We start from the raw sequence: 7,127 nt of genomic DNA on the forward strand, positions 1-7,127 counted from the left end.
CCCTTTTTTCTAAAAATTTATTTATTTATTTATTTATTTATTTATTTTTGGCTGTGTTGGGTCTTCATTTCTGTGCGAGGGCTTTCTCTAGTTGTGGCAAGCGGGGGCCGCTCTTCATCGTGGTGCGTGGGTCTCTCACTATCGCAGCCTCTCTTGTTGCGGAGCACAGGCTCCAGATGCACAGGCTCAGGAGTTGTGGCTCAAGGGCCTAGTTGCTGTGCGGCATGTGGGATCTTCCCAGACCAGGGCTCGTACGTGTGTCGCCTGCAATGGCAGGCAGATTCTCAACCACTGCGCCACGAGGGAAGCCCTGAGGGTTACCTTTTTTCCACATCCTCACCAACACTTATTTGTTGTCTTTTCGATAATAGCCATTATGACAGATATGAGGTGCTATCCCACTGTGGGTTTTTTTTTTTAATTTTAGAATTTTATTTATTTTTTTATACAGTAGGTTCTTATTAGTTATCCATTTTATACATATTGGTGTATATATGTCAATCCCAATCTCCCAATTCATCACACCACCAACCCCCCTGGCCCCACTGTGGTTTTGATTTGCATTTCCCTGATGATTAATGATGTAGAGCATCTTTTCATGTATCTGTTGACCATTGGTATGTCTTCTTTGGGAAGATGCCTATTCAGACCTTCTGCCCACTTTTTAATCAGATTTTTCACTTTTCTGCTTTTGAGTTGTATGAGTTCTTTGTATATTTTGAATATGACCCCCTTGACAAATATATTATTTGCTCTTATATTTTCCCATTTAGTATGTTGCCTTTTTGTTTTGTTAGTTAATGGTTTCCTTTACTGTGCAGAAGCCTTTTAGTTTAATGTAGTTCCAGTTGTTTATTTTTGCTTTTGCTATTGGTGTCAGATTCAAAAAATTATTGCCATGATTTATGCCATGGAGCTTACCACCTATGTTTTCTTCTCCGATTTTATGGCTTTGGGTCTAACATTCAAGTTTTTAATTCATTTTGAGTTAAGTTTTGTGTATGGTGTAAGACAGTGTTCAGTTTCATCCTTTTGCACGTGGCTGTCTATTTTTCCCACACCATTTATTGAAGAGACTACCCTTTCTCCTATTGTATATTCTTTACTCCTTTTTCATAAATTAGTTGACCACATGCATGTGGGCTTATTTCTGAACTCCCTATCTGTTCCATTGATCTCTGAGTTTATTTTTAAGCCAGTACCATAATGTTTTCATTACTATAGCTTTGTAATATAGTTTGAAATCAGGGCATGTGATGTCTCTGACTTTGTTCTTTTTCTCAAGATTTCTTTGACTATTCAGGGTTTTTTGTGCTTCCATGCAAATTTTAGGATTATTTGTTCTGTTTCTGTGAAAAGCACCATTAATATTTTGATAGGGATTGCACTGAATCTGTAGATTGCTTTGGGTAGTATGAACATTTTAATAATATAAATTCTTCCAATCCATGAGCAAGGTATACCTTTTTACTTATTTGTGTCCTTTTTGGTTTCTTTAATTAATGTCTTGTAGTTTTCATTATACGGGTCTTTCACCACCTTGGTTAGATTTACTCCTAGGTATTTTATTCTTTTTGATGCCATTGTATATGGGATTGTTTTCTTAATTTCTCTTTCTGATTGTTCATTACTAGTGTAAAGAAATGGATTTTTGTGTATTGATTTTGCATCCTGGAAATTTGCTGAATTCATTTATTAGTTTTAATAGTTTTTTGTTGGAGTCTTAAGGCTTTCTATATATAATATCATGTCATCTGCAAATAGTGACAGTTTTTCTTCTTCCTTTCCAACTTGGATGGCTTTTACTTATTTTTCTTGCCTAATTGCTCTGCCTAAGACTTTTGATACTACTATGTTGAATAAAGTGGTGAGAATGGACATTCTTATCTTCTTCCTGATCTTAAAAGAAAAATTTTCAGCTTTTCACTGTTGAATATATTAGCTATGGGCTTGTCATATTTGGCCTTTATTATGTTGACATTTGTTCCCTCTATATCTGCTTTGTTGAGAGTTCTTATCATAAATGAATGTTGAATTTTGTCACATTGACTCATTTGCAGATGTTTAACCATCCTTGCATCCCTGGAATAAATCCCACTTGAACATGGTGGATAGCCCTTTTAATGTATTGTTGAATTCAGTTTACTAATATTTTGTTGAGGATTTTCTCACCAATGCCATCAGGAATACTAGCCTGTAATTTTCTTCTTCTGTGGCATACTTGTCTGGTTTTGGTATCAGTGTCATACTGATCTCATAAAATGTGTTGGAAGAGTTCCCCCTGATTATTTAACTTTTCATGTGGGTTCCTCTCCCTGAAAAACAGTGACTGTATACTTTGCTTCTTTGAATGTTTGGGCATAATGGATTTTCAATGAAATAATGAAATGTATTGGTGATGAATCATCTCAACTAGAGGGTGAAATGTCTTAGTAATAAGTAATTAAGGTAAGAAAGAAATTAAAGTGTTTATTGTGCCATATCGTGTTGGGAGGATTATATGGGATGCTTGTTAACAACAGCAGATTTTCAGAAGAGGGAAAACTAGGCAAGGAGACTGAGCTGTTGATGTGAGGTAAAGTGAAGGCTTTTTCACAAATTCTTGGGTAGAAAGTGCATCAAGAGGATAGACTGGCAACTGTGGCAAGTGCTGGTGAGCAGCCATATGATAATTATGTTTGACAAGACAGGAATCATTGCAGAATTTGATGAGAGCTATTTCAATGGAGTGTTGGGTCTAGGGATCTGCATCTTTAACAAGAACCTCAGATAATTTGTATGCAAGATAACTTCAGACAACACTGAGCAACTATTTTTACAAACTTAAGTTGGAGAAAACTTGATACTGGACACAAATCAAATGACTTGATTTTCTGCCCAAATAGATTATTTATTTAGATTATTATAGATTATTCTGCCTAAGTAAGCAGTCTCATTGTAACTGGAAATAACCTGCTATCTAAGTGTTTTCTTTTTAAGTGAAAGGGAACTCAATTAAAACATTAGTAATAAATATTCTAAGTTCCAAAATGTGGCTTTCTATACTCATTTCATGAACACCAGATGTAGGGGAGTTTTTATTGTTGTTGTTTATGAAAAAAAGAATTATAATAAGATAAAAACTTCTCATAATGTTTTCCAAATAAGACAAAGAATGAAATATTTTAAGTACAAGAATAGAAAGAAGTGTCAGGTATATGCATGAGAATCAATTTCCAAAGGATAAACATTATAGGAAGAAAATTTTATGCAGATCTCACTGCGTTGAAATTACATACGTATATATATATTTATATATATATTTCCCACTACAAATTATGCTGAAAAGGCTGTTTTACAAAGATTTAATGCAAAATAAGGATATTAAAATAATCTGAAGAAATATTTGTAATATTTATTTGATGGTTTCCACAGGAAATAAAGATTTGGTAATAATTAAATACAAATAGCATCAACTGAAAGAGGCTTATAAGTGATTTTACATAATACCAGATTTAGAATTGGAAGTTTCCTGCACTCAGCTCTATTTTTGAGAATAATAGTAGAAAAAAAAACATAACAAGAGACCATTACGTAGAAAAGATAATTGTGTTTGTGTGTGCATTCACACGGATTACAGAGAGACATACTGTGTAGGAATATAATTTTTATTATGTAAGGTAATGGGTTCAAGAAAGTCAGCTGGTAATTAATAACCCTCAGGGGATTTTAATTGTTATTGTCCATTTTTATGAACTTGTTTCTGCAGCCCAATAAATAGCTGATAAATCATGCAATAGCTAATGGAAAAAAAAACTTACCAATCAGTGCCTTTTGTACACTGATTGAAACACTGATGTTTCCTGGTGTCCAAGAAACAGTACCCAAAGCAATTTTAACATAGTTTACTAATGGAAATATATATATTCAATAGACTAAAATGTGATTTTGAAATTCTGAAAGGGAATGTGGATGATTATTTTAGAACAGATCGTCAAGAAAGGCATCCTAATATATTTGAAAATTATTCATCAATAAATGCTTAAATGCTTTTCTTAAAAATACAAGGAATGAAATTATTTAACAAAATGTACAGTAACTGAATTTCTGAATTCACTTAAAGAGTTGTACATCACAGTTCCCAAAGCAAAAGTTATATAGTTTCCACCTAATAGCACATATTCATTCATCTCCTTCCCTTCTCTTCTTAATATTCCAAATCATTTCAAATCTCATGTTTTGGTTGCCATGTGTTCTAACCATTTTCTGTACCCTTCCCCAGAAAACCTGGTCAATTTAAAAGGGTGAAAAATTGCACTTTCTGGTTTGCAACTTTAACATCTCATGAACCTCATTCTAATGACAATGGACATGGATGTGAGGGTTTCTACATGGTAATAATCAGTTTGGAATGAAGAGTTTATGGAGAAAAGGAAGCACTATTTGTAAATTTGTAAGACATATAGTTGGAGATAAGTATTAAAATCAGTTAAAAAGGAGACAATGAATTTCCTCACCTTAATAAACTCACTCTTATTCAGAGAAACCTCAGGCAAAGCAAGAATTTCACAAGTTAATATAACAAACATAACCTTAATCTTTAAGTTCCATGGAAGCAAGGCAGTCGGGCCTGGAAAATCTCCCTAGGTTATGGAGGCAGAATCACCATAATTGGTGAGTATCCCACCACTTACGGGAACCTAGAATCTGAGCTTCCCCAGGTTTACAGCAGGCTTCTCCATCTGTGGAGGCCCAGGTTCTCAGCTTTGGCTTCACAATGATCTTTAGACCTTTGAATTTTCAGAGTGAATTTTTTTTTACCTAGGAGGAATTCTTTCAGGACTGTCAAGCATAATCCTGTCAGACTTATCTCAAAAGTATATTTTCATATATAAGAGCCAAATGAAATTTTGTATGGGAGGATAGCTCAGAGAAAAAGTGATAAAGTCACTGCCTTGTGAGGGAGGAACTCACAAGCAGGAAGCAGATATAACCTGAAAGCTCAGGTGTCCCCATTCTGTGAGTGGTCATTAATTCGGATGTAGTAATCAACATGACTACTTAAGTCCTACAAACTGCAGTATCCCAACTGCATGCATAGATTTTTTTACACTTATCTATTTATATTTTTAAATATACATTATTTTTTAGAGCAGTTTTAGGTTCATAGCAAAAATGAGCAGAAAGTATTCCCATATATCCCCTGTTCCCACCTGCATACAGCTTCCCCATCATCTACATCCCCCACCCCACCACAGTGGTACATTTGTTACAAGGGATGAATGTACATTGACACATCATTATCACCCAAAGTCCAGTTTCTTTCTTCTTTTTCTGTCTCTCTTCCGCTTTTTAAAAAATCCTTTCTATTCCCTTGAGGACTACTTTTATTTCAATGTTTCAGAAGTTTTCAGTTATTTAAAGAATAGGTTTTGACAGCAGGATGAAATATTATATGTCCCTTAGCCTTGATCTCATTATCCACATTTCTTCAAACTAACAAGTGCAGAGAATTATGGGTAAGTTAGTTCAGGGTATAGAAAATGCCTGTTAATGTGCTACTTCCCAACAAACATGACCAGCCAAGAAACAGAGTACAAGTGATATATGTCTATGATCTTTATATAGTTTGATGAAAAAGAATGTATTAATGCATTTCAAGTGTCAGAATTACATCCTGAGGCCCAAGTGGTTCTTATGGTTCCTTATACAATGGGATAGAGTCACTCTATCTGGCATTTCAAACCCCACCTATGCACAGTTACTTCTCACTATGTACTGAGTCCAAACTCATTCTGCTTGCCACACAACAGTCCAATAAATCGGGAGAAAAGTTGTTGGGACAAGGAATTGAGCAACTTTATTTGGAAAGCCAGCAGACTAAGAAGATGGTAGATTAATGTCCTAGAGAACCATCTTACCCCAGTCAGAATTCAGGCTTCTTTTATACTAAAAAGGGGCGGGGGGTGGGGTGGTTGGTTGTTGCAGACTTCTTGTTGCAAGAATCCTTTGTTCTTGCAGCTGTCCATGTAGGTCAGGTCACAATGTTCCTGCAAACCTCCAACAGAGCAAATGTTATTCTTTGTTCTGCAACTATTTCTCTCTACATGAATGGACTCTTAAAGGTCAGAGCCCTGAGAATAGGCTGTCCTGTATATTTCAGGCTATAGGCAACACTCTTTTACACAAGGTACAGAGACAGCATGACTAAGTACAAGCAGCAGAGCACAAATGTTAAAAAAAAGAAACAGATCCAATATGGAGCCAGATTTGTTCTTCCCTATTACAGTCACAAGCAATTTACCTCTGAATTTTCTCCTCTCTTCATACATTGGGGTGTGTGAGGGGGAGAAGGGAAGGAGGTGGTAAAGCTCTTTCTAATGTGACTCTTTGCAATGGCTTTTGACTGTAAGTTGTGTACATTTTACCCTCTTGGATGGCCTCTCTGAACACAGATTCTCTCCCATTGATGATGCTATGCACCGCACAGGGCTGCCCGCTGATTGATGCAAGTTGCAGTTTGCGCGGCCCACCTGGTAGACATGATGGATGTCATTGACTCACTTCTTCCCTCTGCCAAACTGTGAGCCCAGTACCACTAACACGGACCATGGCACTGGGTTAGCTCTGTGGAAAGACATTTACCATAGGACACTGAGTATGTGCCTTTTGACCCTTTAAGGGGTCAAATTCCAAATAGTAAAAAGATAAAGAAGACTATTTCTCCACAAGCAAAGAAACACCGATAAGAAAGGTCTAAATCTGCCAAATGCTAAGAGTGTGCTTTATGCCTGAATTACCTGCATGATAGTTCAAATCTCTGCTCCTCTCCTTTTTCCCCTCTGCCTTCTCTCCTGCTCTGACAGCACCTTCTTAGTGAGGCCTACCCTGACCTTTCAAGTGCTATAGAGAGCACTAAAAAAAATAAGGAAAAATGAAACGTAGCACAAGGTCTGGCCTATAATATCAGTTTTTTGTGGGTTTTTTTTTTTTTTTTTTTTGCGGTACGCGGGCCTCTGACTGCTGTGACCTCTCCCGCTGGGGAGCACAGGCTCCAGACGCGCAGGCTCAGCGGCCATGGCTCACGGGCCCAGACGCTCCGTGGCATGTGGGATCTTCCCGGACCGGGGCACGAACCCGTGGCCCCT

The sequence above is a fragment of the Physeter macrocephalus genome, chromosome 6, assembly GCF_002837175.3.
Source record: "Physeter macrocephalus isolate SW-GA chromosome 6, ASM283717v5, whole genome shotgun sequence".
Taxonomy (NCBI): domain Eukaryota; kingdom Metazoa; phylum Chordata; class Mammalia; order Artiodactyla; family Physeteridae; genus Physeter; species Physeter macrocephalus.